Genomic DNA, 18,950 nt, shown 5'->3' on the forward strand with positions numbered 1-18,950 from the left:
CTATATTCAAAAAAAAACGGATTTAATATTTTGCAAACATTATTCAAAATACTTCACTGTACTCGCCGAGCTTCTCTTGCTGCGGCGCAACTTATTCGTTGTCACCAATGAATTCTTCTTTCTCGCTAAATTCGCGCTTTGCAAAGTTGTTTGGCTGCGGTATTGTTTTTGCCTGCTATTTTTGTGCCGTTTATGCTATAGGCATTTATTTGTTTTTGTGTGTTTGCTTTGCTAGCAGCTACGTTGCAAATGCAAAAGTCGTATGCTTTTTTGACTCGGCAATACAATTCATCGGAGTTGAGCGCGAAGAGAGCTCATACTCTCAGTAACTAAGTTTTTACTGCGCGAGTGAGTGTCTTTCGTTTCCTCTTCTCTGTTTTTGCGAAAAGTAACTGCGGCTCTCAGTGATATCAATAGGAGTTTGTATTTGTGAGCAGCACATTGGCGGCAGCGCTGCCGACGTATTTGCGACGCCTGCAGTGTAGTGATTGTGTGCTTGCAACGTGCAGCATACAGTATTATTTCGCTTTTGCATTTACTCGTTGAAATAGAGGGGTAGTGAAATTGTACGTAGTTAAGTATATAGTCTATATCTACATATGTAAATATGTATACACAATGTGTAGGCAAAGCTTCAAGTTTATGCTGCAAATTCATTTAGTGCAGCATTTTCTGGCACTTGCATAAGAGCGATTTAACGAGAACTAATTAAATGGTTTTACCGTTAAAATAAGTATGTAGGCGAATATACATATGTATATATAAGTAAGTATGTACATACTTATGTAAGCTTATCAATATATATAAACTATTAAATAATATGCATCTTTCGCGCGGTAACTGTAAGTGCGCTCTAGCGGTATTTTAGTATTTTTTGGGGTACATTTTTGCAGGAATACGTGCTTTTTTCCGAAAAGGAAGAACGACCGGCGCGCTGTTGTAAACTCGGCTACAATCTATGCCAATAAAGAAGGAGAAAAAGAAGAAGTGCTTCATCCAAGTGGGGTCCAATGCTGTATTTTGACACCTCCATTTCATATGCCATAGAAGAACAAAATATTCTCAATCAAAAATTTTCGTTAAATAATGAAAAATCGACTTTATTTATTGCATATGTATGTATGTATGTGCACCTAACCTAAAAATGTGTTGTCTTATAACTTGCTCTATATAAAATATAACAGGCATTAATTACAGCTAAAATATAATGCTATTTTTAAACTAATTAGAAAACCTTTTCCCGGACCATAGGGGTAAGCTGTATACCTTCATAGTTTCGAAAGAGACAGCGCATGGAGTAAATAGTCTTGCATACAACTACAATATAATGCAATAACAAACCGTAACTAACATTGCAAAAGCACTTTGTTACCGAGAAAGAACACAAACCACTTGCGCGCAGATATTCTCTCTCCGTTAGCATTGCATAAAGTGGCATTTCCCCTCTACTCACACAAAGCACACACCGCACACAAACACCGGTTTATTACATCGTGTGCTTTGCTCTGCTGCTTTTTGCATAACAAGGCGGTAAAAATGTGCTAAAAAAATATAAAAAAAAGCCCACGCTCTTGCCACTCTGTTTCACTGCCGCCAGAGAGAGACTACTTACGAACTCTCAGCAAACACAAACATTTAAGAGCGCAAATATGCAGCAGAGCGTGATCGCTGCGATGGAGTGGAAAGCTTGAATTCTACTTGGCATTATTGTTGTTGTACACGCAGCGCCTAGGCCTATGCGTTTGCAAGCGAAAATACAGCAAAACTACTACTGCATTGTTGTTGTTTATGCTCTCTGAATATGACTGTGTGTGAACATGTGCGTTTGAAAGCGCTCCTTGCCGCCCAGCCCCCTGCTACATGTAGACTACATATACACACACACACGCGAATATCTGAACCATCGCCATCGCAACTTTGACTTCCCCATTTTCATTTTCGTTATCGGCCTGTCGTTGTCGCTAAAAAAGTGCGTTTCGGCTGCATCCCCCCACCGTTCGTTGATTCGTTGTGTGTATTGCGTGCGCTGCGTATTTCGCTATTGGAATTGTACGAGCGCCATTGCAGAATTCGTTTGAGTGCTTCGTAGAAGACCGCCAACGCTGCTTTGGATATGAGCTCACACCACTAATAGTGTGGTGGGGACAATGAATACAGTTTATTAGAAAAGTTGTGGTATAGTTTAGTAGGAGAAGAGATTTTTTGGACACAATTTTGTTCTATTTTTCTTATAATTGATATTAAGTAAATTGAGGTTATTATTTTAGGTAAATACGAGTATTATTGTAATTTATTGCGGGATCAAAAAATTTTGTGCGTCTGTATAACGTGAACTAGTCCCTCAGTTCTTGAGATATTGATCTGAAATTTTGCAAACGTAATTTTTTCCCAAAAAAGCTGCTTATTTGTTAGAACCGACAGTATCGGTTCACCATACCACATAAATAGCTCCCATACAAACTGAGCTATAAAAACAAGTTATTGTATGGAAAACTTGTTTATTTGACAAGATATCTTCTCGAAATGCGACACGAATTGTTCTTCAAAGCAACGGTACAAGTTCCGAAGAAATTTTTCCGATCGGACCACTATAGCATATAGCTGCTATACAAACTGAGCGATCAAAATCAAGTTTTAATGTATATATAAAACTTGTTTATTTGAAAAAAAAAATCTTCACGAAATTCAACACGAATTATTTTTCAAAGTAACGGTACAACCTCCGACGATATTGTTTAGATATGGCCACTATAGAATATACATAGCTGCCGTACAAACTGATCGATCAAAATCAAGTTTTTGTAAAGAAAAACTTGTTTATTTTACAAGATATCTTCACCAAATTTGATACGAATTACATATTTTTCAAAGCAACGGTAAAATCTCCGAAGAAGTTGTTCAGATCGGAGCATATACATACATATGTAGCTGCCATACAAACTGAGAGGTCAAAATCAAGTTATTGTATGGAATCTTTATATTTGTGAGGCGTATTTTACATACATATGTATGTAGCTTCGGTTGCTCCGTCGTGTGTTTTTTATGTTTTTCTTAACTTTTTTCATTTAATTTTATGCATGTGTTAACATAATTTTTTGTCAGACTGTCTCACTAAGCAAACTTTGCACCACTACATGCGCTTTTCTCCATTTTTGTTCGCACAGTTTCGTAGCACATTCTACACTCCCCACTTATAAATATGTACTTTGTACATACAAGTAGTATGTAAGCATGATTTCACATATTTCTACACTGGCATATACCTGCTGCCTAAAACTTTAATTTCGTCTATGTGATGCGCCGCTCTGCAGCAAATTTCACCTACCCGCACCTGCCCACCTAATACATATAAATATAATATATACATATGTATCTATGTACATTTGCCAATATACATATGCGCCATTCCGCCACTTCCATCGTGCGCTTTGCTGCCTCTGCTAACATTGCTCCACTTATGGCGCTGCCGGCGTTGCTGCGACTTTTGCACGCACTCTTCCCAACTAGGCAGGCGGTCCATTTAGGGTTTGCAAGTGGTTGTGTATTGTATGTTTTGGCAAACAAATTGAATGTGCATGTGTGTAAGCTTTGCTGTTTCGTTGTAGTTGTACGCATTTTAATGCTTTGCCAGCATTTGCCGCTCCACTGAGGCAAGTAAACTTGAAAAGGAGCGGCCGCACTGAAAATACGTAGAAACGCATTTTTTGCAGAGCAAGTTTTCCTATGCGCGCTGCAAGGGGCATATTTTTGTATATACAAGTACATACATGGGTATGTTTGTTTGTTTGTGTGTTAGTACATAAGCGATAGTGGCAATCGCAATGACAGCAAGAGCAAAAGTTATGCGTTATATTTTCACGAGCAGCAGGGCAATGTGGCAACGTTAGGCGGGTTGCTAGCCGCAACGACTGTCCAAAGCACTGACGCACTGACGAATGGACAATCGGCCTGCCTGCGTGCTGCTGACGCTTTTCCGCATTTTGCTTTGCTGTGCGTTTCTAATGCTTGAAAAATTGGGTTTGCTCGCATTGTTGTTGGCACTGCTGCTTATTCGCCTACATTTCCTGCGCTTTTTTGCATTTTGTTGCCAGCCTGCTGCCGAGTGCGTGTGCTGCGTTTTTATGCTACTACGAAATTGCTTGCTTCTATACAACTTGTATTTATATACATTTATGTATGTATGTATGTATGTAATTTCCAAGTATTCGCTTTGGTTGTGTGCGTGCTTTTTGGGTTTAGAAACTTTTTAGCATTTATTCACAATGTACTTTGCACTATGTGCCTATTATGCACACGCACTCGCACGCATCGCTGATTCTACACTTAGGCATACATACATATATACATATTTACATACTTACATGCATACGTTTTGTGGGCAAGCAAGTTGCTGCGTCCAAATAGCAGCGACAGCTTTTTTGCTACTTCTGCTTTGTTGTTGCTATTTGGGGCCTGCTGCGCTCGCAACCATCAATAGCGCGCTACATATACATATACATATGTACATATGTACATAAGTACATATACTGCTGCTGCTTAACAACAATTATTGCTTTGTATGCGCGTAGTTGTTGTTTTAAGCGAACTTCTTTGAAACGGAAATAGCAGCAGTGCCATTTATGCCATGCGTTTTTCTTCTTCATTCTTTTGCAGGCAATACTTTGTTGTTGTATTTATTTTAATTCCAACTCAACCAAAGTTTGTACGTTTCGCACATTCTTTTCAATTACTCGCCTTTCTGAGTCGTCCTTATTTCAATGCAGTGTGTTTAATTTTATTGTAAAACCACTCTGAGGCGAAGAGAGGCCGTGTATACACATAACAGCGATCCCATAAAAATTTTACCTAGTTAAAGGAAACGCATATTTTGGAAAAAATGGCGTTTATTGCTCAGCATAGTCTCCTTTTAGTTCGATGCACTTGATCGCGCTATTCTCCATTTTCTTTAACATGTCTGAAAAATGCGTTTTCTGGAGATCTTCAGCGTAGGCCTACGAGGCGGCTATAACTTCTTCATTAGACTCAATTATCACTGCAAGAAAGGTCATACGGAGCCAAATCTGGGTACTGGGGTGAATGGATCAGCAGTCTGAAGCCTAGTTTGACCAATTAAGACTTCGCGCTGAGGTGTGAGTTCTCCTTGTGGATGACTACTTTTTTCTTCGTCATATTTTTCTGGAATTTGGTGTTGAATTGTCATAATTCGGCATGGTAGAGCCCTGTACCCGATTTGCTTCTCTGCAGTCGAAAGTTGTGAATTCCTAGGAAACAATGGCCATTCCATTTCTAATAGAAAGAAGAGGTTTCTAAGGAGATTCGCTGAGTGTCGTCAACTGTTACAACTATTTCTTGGTATCCAGTACATCCATGTTTCGTGGAAGTTCATGAATTGACGCAGGTTCTTGGATCCTTCGGATTGCAGTCGCCGGAATATGAAGAAGTTCGAATAGCAATTACCCGTATGAAGAACAACAAATCGGCGTGGGTCGATGGATTGTCGGCCCAGTTATTCAAATACGGCGGCCAAGAACTGATAAGGAGCACGCATCAGCTTCTTTGTGGAATATGGTCGGACAAAAGCATGCTCGACTATTGGAATTTGTGTTTTAAGACCCGTGAAAGGAAGATCGACACATCCACCTCTTCGTCGATGTTAAAGCCGCTTTCGACAGCACGTTTGATACCAAACGGCGTTACGAATTTTCGAGAGAACGATTCTGTAGAGATTTATGGTCCTTTGCGCATTGGCAACGGAGATAATGCATTCGATGAATGGCAATCGATGGAAAGATGAGCTGTACGAATTATACGACAAATGAATGAAAACACTCTAGCTCTGGGAATATTCGTCGCAGTACCTGCCGGGGGAAGCAGAGGAAGAGGAAGACCAAGTGGAGAAGGACCTGGCTACATTTGGAATCTCCATTTGGCGCCAAACAGCGAGAAGGAAATACGACTTGCGCGCTGTTGTAAACTCGGCGATAACCGCGCGCTAATAAAGAAGAAGAAGAAGAAGATTAAAACGGTTTCAGTCAGTCGACTTGCTCTAAAACGTGGATTTACATATTTTCCTGTCCATAAGTTCCGTTAACCAATAACAAAAATAACTCCACAATATCACTATATAAAAAATAACAATAGTCTAATTTAATCTAACGAGGGTTCACTACTACTTCTACTAAAAATTAGAGTCGCAAGTCTATCTGTTGACGCATTTTCCATATTCATCATTTTCACTCCATAGAATACTCTCTAATAACTGTAATAATCAGGTTTTTCTAACAGCAAGACATTAAATGGAAATGTAACCACAAAATCAAGTTTAACTTGAATAATAAGTAGCCGAGGACAATAAAAACAAAAACAACAAAACCACAATGAATTTGTAAAAGGCGAAGAAAAAAGAAAGAAACCCAAGAATAAATGAAAATTAAGTAACAATATAAAACAAAGGATATAAAGGAAAAACAGGAAGGATTGTTGCTTTGAAAACAAAAACGCACAGAGCAACACACATACACACCAATAGGTGGAGCGACGGCCCAGACGACAATCCAAGGAAAGTTGTACATATTTGTGTTTGCACGAAAAAAGGGTTCAAGGACATTTTTTACACACAATTTCACCAGCTAAATTATAAGGAAATATGAAGCGTACAACAACAATGCAGCACCAAAAATGAGGTAGGAGTGAAAAAATTAAAGAATGAATGAATGAATTGACGAAGCGCATGTAAACAGGATATTCACCACCTTTTCGACGCTGTAAGAATGCTTACTGCCACAATAAAGAACGTATGCTAATGTTATATTTTTTGCATACCGTTGTGATTATGTTTGTATTATTTCTTTTTTTTCGTGCGTTTTTTTACGTTTCTTAAGATTTCCTTGATCCTTTTACGTGTTTGCAGCGCCCGCGCTTTTTGGCCTTCTCTCACTTTATTCTTCGCCTTCTGCGTTATTATTAAGTTAATGCTCTATTACACAATAACTTGTTGTAAAGTGGCTCGCATTCTTGTTGTTGTAGATTGTTGTCAAGTTAAGCACATAATTTGTTTGGTATTGTCGTGATTTTTTCACTGATTTTCTTGGCGCTCGCTTATTAAGATGCCAAAATGTGGTGTTTTTGTTGTTGTTGTCCTTAAATCGATTATAAACGACCTACTTGAAGAATTTAAAGTGATTGCTTGATGTTTTTGTTCATCTGGTACTTTAAACGCTTCAAGTGTATTAGAAAATATTCAAATTTCTGAAAATTTTAAATGCTAATGAAGTTGATTATAGAGAATTTTGGTAATAAATTTGTATTTTTGTTTGATATTGTTAACGATTGGAGGGTATTTGAGATGAGAGCTCGTGTCCATTTATTTATACAATTATAAAATATATAATTGACGAAACCGCCTATAATATTACAGCTAAAGATAGAGAAAGTGAAGTTTAACAGTAACAGGACTAGAAAAAGGAAACGAATATTTTGGAAAAAATTGTGTTTAATCTTCTTTTATTTCGATACACTTGATCCCGCGATTCTCCAATTTCTTTGACCTGTCTGAAAAATGCGTTTTCTGGAGGTCTTCAGAATAACCTCTTCATTAGACTCAATTTTCACTGCAAAAGAAGTCATACGAAGCCAAATCCGGAGAATGGATCAGCAGTCTGTAGTCCAGTTTGAGAGAGATTCCCTCGTTGTGATTTCCAGAAAACGATGGCTATTCCATTTCCCATAGAAAGGAGTGATGTAGGAGGTGTGTTCAAAAAATAACGGGAATATCGGCTGCACAGAAGCTATAATACCTCTCACAGCTGCATTTTTAAAACATAAAAGTGTATAAAGAAATATTTTTCTCGATTTTGATCGATTAGTTTGTATGGAAGTTATATGCTATAATGTCCCAATTTGAACAATGTCTTAGAAGATTATAGCGCTAGCTTGGAAAACAGTCTGTGCCAAATTTCGTGAAATTGTCTTGGCGAATAAAAAAAAAACTTTCAATACAAGAACTCTCTCTCGTCGGTATGTGAGCAGAGAAAGAGCCACCACGAGTCGCCTCCGCGACGCAGTGAGGGAAGTATTCATTAGTGCAGTTAATGGAGAGAATTTCGGCGTGTTCGTGTTCGGATCCCTTTACATTGTATAAACCCAGCTTCCCTGAGTCTTAGAGCACACTTCGTAGCAATACACCTGCTGGCATGGTGTTATATGTAAAATGCCGTTAAGTGCTGTTGTTGGTGTAGTCTACCAAAGGTGCCTATGAGAGCCACTTTTCTTCGAGCTTCTTAGCAAGTGCTATTGTTGGTGTAGTCCATCAGAGATGGGCACGCTCAAGCTTCTTAGCAAGTTTAGCCCTTCGAGCGCCGTCCACCAGACGAATACACCGCAGAAGATTATTGGCTTAACTACGATTTCGTAGAGCCAAAACAGTACCTTTGGTGGAAGTCCTCTCCTTTTAGTATTAAACGTAGGAGTAGATAATATTTTCATATTTGATGAAATGACACTTTTCACAAAAAACTCTTTTCTTTCTCTCGAAAATTTATTTAAGAAATTTGTGTATAAATTTTAAAACGATCAGTCGCGGGAAAATCTCAATAACTCCAAATGAGTCTCGCGACACAGCAATTCAATATATAATAAATATCATGCATAGTACTAATTTATGCCTAAATATGCGCCTACTTACATACATACATCCCGCCCATATATGCATAGGGCTCAACCCATTTCCCTCAATTCGGCAATCACGTGCAAGCAAGTAATTTTTTCCTTAAAAAAATTGTATGCGTTGACCCAATTTCGACGTAGCAGCGGTTGCATCACTTTCACTGTTAGGCACACATTCCGACACACATGCATATGCATACATGTAAATATATACTCACGTACCTTAACACGAGTGGATATTTACATAAAAACACTGAAATTTTCACACCAAAGGGAGCAGCCATGGCCCGTTTAGTAATTTTATGACTGCAAACAGACCAATGTTTACACATATGCATACATATGTATGTATCTATGTATGTATGTTTGCGCATGCATAGGTGTGCTTGTGCCTACCAAATTGCAAAAGGCGAACGAAGGAGATAGCCGCCGAGACGTGATGTCGTCATTGCACGAGACCCCCCCAAAAATAGATTCGAGGAAATAAGCACAAATGGACAAACATACACACTTACATATGTATATATGTATGTACATGTATGTATTTAAGTAGTTTTTGTGCCTAAATAGCTAAAGCGTATAAAGTTGTAAGAATTGCCCGAAAGCTGTAGCAGCTGCAGGCGCTAACAACGGATGTGCGCTTTAAATTACATAACTAAAATGATATGTATGTATGTATGTATGTTTGTGCAAGCACAAGCTTTTCCAAGTATCTGTCTGAATGGCCTGCATTCAAATTCATTCATGTATATGTATTTATAGCAGCGCTTATTTGTGGTGCAAGCAACGTTTTCTCATACCTTGCTTTTAATTAAGGACCGCATAGCTTCAGCAGACACAATCATCCCTTTCGCTGCTAAACACCTACACGTGCGTGAGATTGCCCTAAAAACGCGTACACGTTTGGCTAATAGAGTTATCATTTCAGTACACTTGCGAGCATATACATACTTACATGTGTGCATATGTATATATTATATATTTTAGAGGTATAAGTTATTACTATATAGGGTGCCTATTGGGGAAAGTTGGTTAATGGATATATTAATTCAGGGTTCGTACTATTTATCCGGGAGAAACTTAAGCAAAAAGGAGTCTGAATTTTTGATTGTCTCATTATTAAATTTTTGTGTGGTTAAGCGAAGAATCTTCTTCCTAATCACAGCCTTTGGTTTAGTCAGTTTCAGTATATAAAATGTGTTTTTCTCGACACTGCATTTTTTAAATCATACTACCATGGTACTCATAGACTTTTGGATATATCCAATTGGAAAAATAATTGTAGTAGAATTTGTATACCCTGAACATGGTATATACATACATACGTATATTAAGTTTTCAACGATGCTTCTAACACCTGGAGGGACCCTATAGAGTATGTGTGTATATATACTTAAATGATCAGCGGAACAAGCTGGGTGGATTTATGCATGTCCGTTTGTTTGTCTGTCCGTTCATCTGTACTTACATATATACGGTAATTAGTTCTTAAATACCTTGAGATACTGATCTGAAATTCTCCACACGGTTATTTGAGCACTATAGGATATAGCGGCCTACAAACTGATAGACCAAAATCAACTTTCTGTTTGAAAAAAGATATCCTCACGGATATTTGTATAGCTTATTTCAAAAAACAAATTTTTTAGATCCGGCCATTTTTACAATTTTTGGAAAAGCTTTGAAATTTTTGAGAAAGAATAACTTGTCAAAGTTAGCTCAGTTTTTAGGGTTGTATACTCATCTAACCACTTAAGGGGTTACATGGGTTTAAATATTTTATTACAATATATTATTGTTACAAAGATCCACTATTAACAAAGATTTCTAAAATTTTTGGAAAAAATATAATGAGAATTCTTACAAGATCATCAAAAGTGAAAAAAACATGTTTAAGTTAAAACCTTAGTTTAGAACTTGCACGAAAGAAAAAACATTTTTGCAAAAAAAAATGAAAGTTTCAGTGAAAATTCCGCGACATTTTTTTCAAATAGTTGTAATCGAAAAAAAATCCCTCGTACAAATTTTTAAGAATTGTATCTCAAAGACCTATGTAAAATTTCGTGAAGATCGTTTGAGTAGTTCTAGAGATATTTTGCCAACCGACTTCAAAAAAATCATGCCCATCTTTTTATGCAGAGTTAGGAAAAAAATGTCATTTTACGGAATCAAGGGACCCTTGGAAGCACCTAAAATGTTTTCTTATCTCGGCTTATTTCAACGGCAGTTATTTATAAATAGCCTAAATTAATAATAAGCATGCAAAAGCATTATAAATAAGTATATCTCGGCGTACATGCACATTTTTCTGCCTGCTAAGCAAAAATCGATACGAACAGCCACCCACCCCTTACCAGGCTCAACCCTTTGGCATCTGTACCAGATTTGCTGTTGGACTGCGTGCTTTACAAAACGCATTTGTTCTGCGTTACGTTTCATGTCACATAAAAAATGGGTTGCTGTTCGCGTAATGCGTATTCAGCTTTTAGTTGTTGTTGCTTTTCGTTGGTTTCATCGTTAAACGCTGGACGCTGCTGTTGTTGTATGCACTTACATGATTGTTGTAACACGATTTTTGCTGCTTCTGCTACTGCTGTTGGTTTGTTAATGTTGTTGTTGTTGTAAAGTGATGACCTAATTTTTTAACCCCCACTTCGCCTTGCTCCAATTCACATTAATTTGGTGCGCATGCAAGTATAAGCGAGTGCTCAGGCCTATGCGTTGCTTCATGCGCTTAAAAAGGCCGAACATATTCGATTTCAAATGCATGCATACATATTTATATATACATATATAAACATTCACACGTACATGTGAGAGCTTACTAGAACGGTTGCATGCGGCACAGCCTTTTGTTTTGGTGATATGTATGTATGTATGTACATACATGCTGCTGCATGCAGCCTAATTCGGACATAAATTTACAAATATATAATATATACATAATTGTACACCTGAGTGCGTAAAGATAGGAAAATATATGCAAATGAGCTAGAATCCACTTATCTATTTATATACATATGTATGTACAGCTGTTGACAGCTAATTAGAAACGACACCTATTTTGAAGTAAATGATGTTATTTTCCAATAAAATTCCAAAAAATCACGTATATTTGTTGTATTTTCACTTATTTTATTGAAACCTATGTTAAACTTAAACTCTAATAGTAAAAAGTTTGTTTAAAATTCATTTTTGTTTTGAAGATTTTAACAAAAACATGTAGAATCAACGATTTGAGTACGACAACTAATTAGAAACGAAAATATAGGAATTAGGAAGAAAAAATAATAATTTGATTTGACGGATGATTTCCACCTTCTGAATTTTTATCTGATATACTCTCTATAGTTTTTAAAACCATTATGGCGGGTAGCTTAGAATCGATTTATTACGAAACCGTTGGAAGAAGGACATATGTACGTCACCTTACGAAAAGAAAAAATCAGCATAATATGGCATGTCATAATATTCGTAAATACCATGTGCTAATTATTAATTTTTCGTTTTACTTCAATTAGGTGTTTACTAAAAAGATCTAAAGCAATTAATTATGTAATAGGCTGTAAACTCGAAAATATTCCACTAAATTAAAAAGCATCGGTTTATACATATACATTATATTTTTTTGATACTATAAACTACCTTCAAAGTAATTTTTCAAATACAAAAAAAAAACAAATTTCTTAAACCAACTAATTAGACTTCAAATAATGCTACTAATCATTGCGGTTGCGTTAATTACTAGTTAATTTGACATGGTGCAAATAAAACAAAAAATAAAACAAGGATTCTGCCATAACACCTTGTAATGAGCAAAAGTTCTAAAAACTAAGAAAACAACAAACTTGCCGATAAAACAAAAAAAAAAAAAATACTTATTACAACACCATCTGTAAGTAGCATAACGAATCGATCACAAAAACAACAAGTTTACTATCGGTTACTTTTGCAAAAATTCCCACGACGCCTGAAACGTCGAAAATTCTAAAATAATGTTAGCACAAGAAGGTAAAAAGAAAGAAACAAAGCTGGAAACGTTAACTATTTGCTAATGGAAAGTTTGCACAAAAATGTGTCTAGTACGCAAAAATACTGTAGTGTGTAAAATGTGCTTGAAAATGTATGTATGTATGTATGATAGAATCAAAATGTACGTATGTATACAGCTTTTTAAATGTAAGTAAACTTTTATGAATGTATGTACATTTTTACATTTTCACATATCATATTTTGTACACTGTAATCAATCATTGACTTATTTTACATGCCACTAATTTACACTACATATCGTTTAAGATATAAAAAGCAATTTTTAGTAATGGCGGTAGGTGTTGCTAGCATCCGCAAGTAGAGTTCTTTAAATTATTTTAGGCTAATAATAATGTTCTTCCTTTGGTCTGCCTCTAAACGGCGATTTTTAAGACAAACTTCAATGTAACTACTGGAAACACACAAAGAACTTTTTCCGGTTGATACTCAGATTGAATAAACTTGTGTTCGTAAAAATTATTTCTACCTTGGTGTATATGTACATATATTCCATCAGTAAAGCCAATGTTGTGATAAAAGGAAGGTTCAATTTTGTTCTGGATAATTAGAAAAAACAGTAGTGCTCCGTACTCTCCTAACTTCAACATACATATGTAATTCCAGCTAAAATGTGTTGTTGAAAAATTTCTTACCAAAACTGTATCGCTCTGCAGTATAATAATTCAAACGGTCTTGCAAGAAATATAGCTGAGAGTAGCCATTTTTTTGCAGTTGTACTATGTACGTATGTCTATTCAATTTTTTTTAAGCAGAAATCTGTAAAAATCACAACCTAATTGCCCTAATATGTAACAAACCCCACAAAAAAAATTTACTTTTTTCACTTTTTTAACGAAACTGCTTTGTAATAATGTGTTAATTACATTAGCTAAATGCCAAAACTAAATTTCACATACTTAACCTTTTCACATTATTCACATAATTTTCCCATCACTCCCGTGAATCACATAAATCAATTGTTCTTTCTAATTGCTTATTTTGTAAGTAAATGCTTCATAATTTTGTTATTGGTCATTTTTAAACAGCAAAAACACGAACATTCGTGAATATATTTCGTGTGAGTGCTTGCTTTTTCATGTTAATGCACCTTTGCCCTTTCCACCAATAAAACGAAAAAGTTACTGCTGTTGTTGGTTACGGGTTTTTCGCACAGCAATATTGTTCTTGTTCTTTTTGCTACCGAACACTCTCAATTGCCTCCATTTTGTTAAGTTTTCGCCAGTTTGCATGCATTTAATTGCTCACACTAACTACATTTCGCATACACTGCTATTGCTGTTGCTGTTTTTGTTAGTATTGCATTTGCGTGCATTTGGCCTAAATGTGTAGAGAGTTGACAATGAGCATGAGAGTGGAGAATTTTAGATTGAGTGCGCTGATTGGTCAATCGTTTGCGAAATCTTTATTTGCGTTTTATTTTACAATAACAAAGAATGGTGCAGCAGGTGTTGGTGTGTGTTTGAGAAGCTCACATGCAAATGCATATAGCTCTCTGGTGTAGTGTAGTTTATATGTGGCAGAAATGTGTTTAGAGAAGTTCGTAACGGATATTGTAAAATAAAATTATATATTGTAGCGAAATGCAAAAAACATTTATTGATTTAGGTGCTAAATGGACGATGCATGTGCAGAGTTGCGATTTTTTCAATTGAAATTTTTTGGACTAAAAATTAATCCGAAAATCAGAACAAAAAATTGAAAATTTAATTTTTGATTTAAGAATTGCTTAAATATTTTTAAATTTAAAAAAATGGAGTGAGGATTAAAAATATATTCTAGTCTAGTCAAAAGTTGTATCAAAAAGGACAAAAAGGAAAGGTTTACGTATTTTTAACTGAAAGACTATAATTTACTAATAACTACTCATTTGTCGGAATCGCCGATATAGCATAAAGATTAAGATAAAAATCATTTTATTTAGTTGCTATGCTATAAGAAATAACTATAGCTTCAGTGTAGCCGAAGTTAACTTTTTTTGTTTTAAAATTTGCTTTAGCAAGTATGCTTTCAATTTATTATATTTTGGCAACTAAGCGTTGATGCATTACTAAAGGATCTTTCGACGGAAACAGAAGTTGGTAAAGTGATGTTGTATCTTAAATTGGTAGAAGCATTCCAAGGTGTTTAGTTGACAGCCCGGTTTCAAATAACTAATCCTTCCCGGTTGGAGATTAATATAATTTTATTTATTCAGATTTTTAGGACTAAAAATTTATTTTTTATTTTTCAATTCTGTATTTGGGAATAGAAAATCGATTTTTTTAAATTATAAAGTTATTGTAATTATTTTAGCAGCTTTTTAGCATTCGTGACCTCTTTTATATATTTATTATTTTTCAAGCTGCGTTGATGCGTGCAAGCGAAATAATCTCAAAAAATTCTAAATCTTAGCTGACGTTATTTTGTATGTCCAAATATTTAGCTGCTACACATATTAGTTTTTGGCTTTGTGTGCGTTTTTCAAATCAACAAAGATAATGAGCCATCACAGCTTTATTTAACACGCACACACACACGTATGTATACATTTTTGAAAAAACGCAGCAGCGTCGTTACACACACACACATTGCGTTTGTGTGTTGAAATGTGCTGCGGGCCAGCAAAGGGCAAATCGTCAACTCGTTGGAGAGCGGGAGGCAGGGCGCTGTCATTGCGTATACGCATTGTTTGTAAGTGTGCCAATACGCGCATACATAAGTATGTATATCTGTGTGTATTTATACATACATATATGTACATATGTAGGCATGCATGTAGTATAGATTGAAGCGATGATTACCTCATTGCGGAAGCAGCAGCAATAGCAAATAAAATAGAATATAAAGAACAACAACAATAACGATACGCAAGAAGAATGCGAACAACTGCAATAACACAGCCAGCAACAACAAATCTCCAAAGAACTGACAAATAACTTATGCGTAGTTGCCTAGAACGTTTGGAAGTGTCGTTGTGCTGGCTCTTTATAGGCATATTCAGCGGCAGCATTCGTTTTTCTTTAATGCAAAGTAGTGATTTGATACTGAGTTATAATATTTAAAAATATAGTAATTATAAAAAAAAATGTTCTTTGGAAAACATTTTTTAAATTTTTTTTTTGTTAATTTTAACTAAAATCGTCTGAATGTGTGTTTGTTGACCATTGTTCTAGAATATTGAAGAACGCAAGTGTAACAAAATGTAAATAAAAATATTTTTTTTATTTAAATTCGGTATTTGGGATTAAACACTTATTTGTAATTTTGCAATCGGGTATTTGGTATTAGAAATTTGAAGATACGTCTAAAGCATAAAAATAATAATGAATTCATATATTTACCAGTTGAGTGCCGAACTCACACATTTCGCATTTTAAATTTTCTAAATTATTCACTTCACAATTTTACAACGTCCCACTGTGCGCAGTTGAATGCGTAAGCAGCGGCGCAGTTCGGTCATCAATTGGCAGCAAAAATAAAATTATGCGTTAAAGCTGCTGAAATTCTAATTATACGATTTCTATGCTACTCTCCATTTTAGAATGTGCCATGGCGAATGAAATTGCACTTTGTATGTAGTGGTGCAGCAAACTGGTTGAGCAACATTTTAATTAATAGAATAGCCGCCTATGACAATGATGATGCTGCTGCTGATGATGTTCTCGATAAAGCTCATTATGTAGCAGCTAATGTCGTTCTTTATTTAATTTTGATTCTCGCTGCGCTTCCATAAAAAAAATAAAAACAAACATATTTACACACTTGTGTTAATACATGTGAACACGGATATGTGTTGATGATTATGTAAGCGATTACTTACAAATAAATATTCGTAATTTGGTGGTATGGTGCCTCTTTTGGTTGGCAGCGCTTTGCTGCTGCCATCGCTTTCTGTCGGTGTATGTACATATGTGTGTTTTCAATCGAAATTGTTGCTGCTGCGGCTGTGCTTTCCAGCTTTATTGTTGCTTCTGCTACTGTCTAGAATACGAATTGTTGTTAAATGTAAAATTCGGTGGCGTAGGTCATATTTGTGGCATTTCGATTGATGCGTTGTACTTGAGGTTGCGTAATAATATTTAGTTTCGTTCAAATATTCGAAAATGAGCTGTTTAGTGCATTATCGAAATTTTAATAGCTGCAATTCAGTATGAACACATGTACATATACATATGTATGTATGTATGTATATTATATATACATAAGTGCATACATATATATTTGTGTTCAAAGTTTGTTTGTTTAGTATGTACATAAGTATGTATGTATGTATTCATTTAAATGGTTTGTGCTGACAAGTAGCAGCTGATGCCGTATATAATCGTAAAATCTATTACAAAAACATTTATTTCATGCAATTATTCTATTTTTATTTCAATTACACTAAATGAGCATGGAAAGTCTTTGGTATATACTTACATACATATGTACATACCGTATGTACATATGTATATATGTATGTATAGACAGTACTGAATGATTGGAAAATCTTATGTACGTATATACATACATATATTATTGCTACTTTTTATGGTTATGTTGGATAAATATTTAATAAAAATTAATATTTATAATTTATCTTGAAAGGATATAGTCTTAAAAACTTTCAATGAGGAGGTGTGTCATAACTTCAATTTTTTGTTGAGTTTTGCTTTCCATCTTACAAATCAAAATATCTATGGCTTAGTTAGTGCGAAATTTCTAAAATGCATATCACCTTATATAAGTAAGGATGTGTGAAATTGATTACTAATTATGGAGTATTCAAATAGCTTCTTCTTCTTCTTTACTGGCGTAGACACCGCATAGTCGAGTTATCAACAGCTCGCCAGTCAATTTTACTTTTCGCAATTTCGCGCCAATTCGAGGTACCAAGTGCAGTCAGGTCCTACGGATTTCGATGCTGATATTGTTGTTGAGTTTATACTGATTCCAAGATAGACGAAATTATCTACGGCTCTGAAGTTATGACTGTCAACAGTGACGTCTCGCTTCCCTCTTCCAACTCTCGGTATCTATCCCATCCCGCACATGTTGTTTTCGATTGTAACGTTGCGAGGCTGGCAGTCGTTACCAGTCGTTCTTTTGCATTTTCCGAAAATCAGCTGTACTAAGGAGCTTGAAATGCCATCCCACAGTTCCCTTATACCAAGTTGTTCTCAGAGAGCAGGAGTGCAAGTCGAGTAGAAAATCGATCGGCTGTCTCTTGTGATTGCAGCTTCTCGACGTCGAACCTTCCTTGTGCTTGCTGTACAGAGATGAGTGCGTATCGTTGTTGCGACAAGATAGTGATCCGAGTAAACGCTAAGACCTAGGAGCATACGCACGTCTAAAATACTGGAGACATGTCTTCCGTCAATCATAACATGATCGAACTGGTTGGCGGCTTTTCGGCCAGTTAGCTTGATGAGATTTTTTCTATGCTAGAATATAGTACTAATGACCATATTTCGGGTCCCGGCGAAGTCGATCAGACTCAACCCATTTGGAGATGTTTCATCATGGAAGCTGAATTTACCAACCGTTTGGTCACATTGTCCTTCTCTTCCGTCAGGCCGTGGGCGCAAATCAACGATATGTTGAATAGCCTCGCTTTGATGCAGATTGTGGCTAGACGTTCATCCACCCGAGTGAATGACAGTACTCGGCGAGAAGTCTCTCTCCCACCACGAATCCCACACCGAATTCGCGCTTCTTTATATGGCCACTGTAGTAAATGCCACAAGGACCTACTCGTCTCAGTCCTGGTCCTGTCCATCGCATTTCTTGGACGGCGGTGAAGTCAGCCTTTACTCTAACGAAGACACCAACCAGCTGGGCAGCGGCTCCTTCCTAGTTAAGGGGCCGGACATTCCAGGTGCATGCCCTTAAATCCTAATCCTTAATACGTTTGCAGTGGTCGTCATCAAAAGGGGGGTCTCACATCTTTCTGTTTTCTTCTTTCATTGGTAGTGTTTTTATGTGGCGGGTCCCAAACCCAGCGCACAGCCCTGGGGAGGGAATGTTTCGCCTTCTCACTTTCACTTGCCTTCAAACGGATGTTTTTTGGCTACCATGAGGATACTTGGTCTAATACTGAAGTCGTGAGCTGCTTGAGCCATATGCAAAAGAATCGTTTCTGGCCAATCCTTAGTGAATGTCGCTCCGAGAACTTTCCTCACTTGCGTGAACTTCTACACTTGGGTCCATCCTCCAATTGGCATTATACCGATTTACATCATTCAATTAATCTACCAGAAATATTCATTATATTC

At 36.3% G+C, this 18,950-nt stretch overlaps 1 long non-coding RNA gene across 1 annotated transcript in view; it reads left to right on the forward strand.

Annotated features, from left to right (window-relative positions):
* Nucleotides 1–18,950, forward strand: part of LOC126752095 (uncharacterized) — a 320,020-nt gene that overhangs the window by 267,789 nt on the left and 33,281 nt on the right. The window lies entirely within an intron of this gene.

This window comes from Bactrocera neohumeralis, chromosome 3, assembly GCF_024586455.1.
Source record: "Bactrocera neohumeralis isolate Rockhampton chromosome 3, APGP_CSIRO_Bneo_wtdbg2-racon-allhic-juicebox.fasta_v2, whole genome shotgun sequence".
NCBI classification, from domain to species: Eukaryota; Metazoa; Arthropoda; class Insecta; order Diptera; family Tephritidae; genus Bactrocera; species Bactrocera neohumeralis.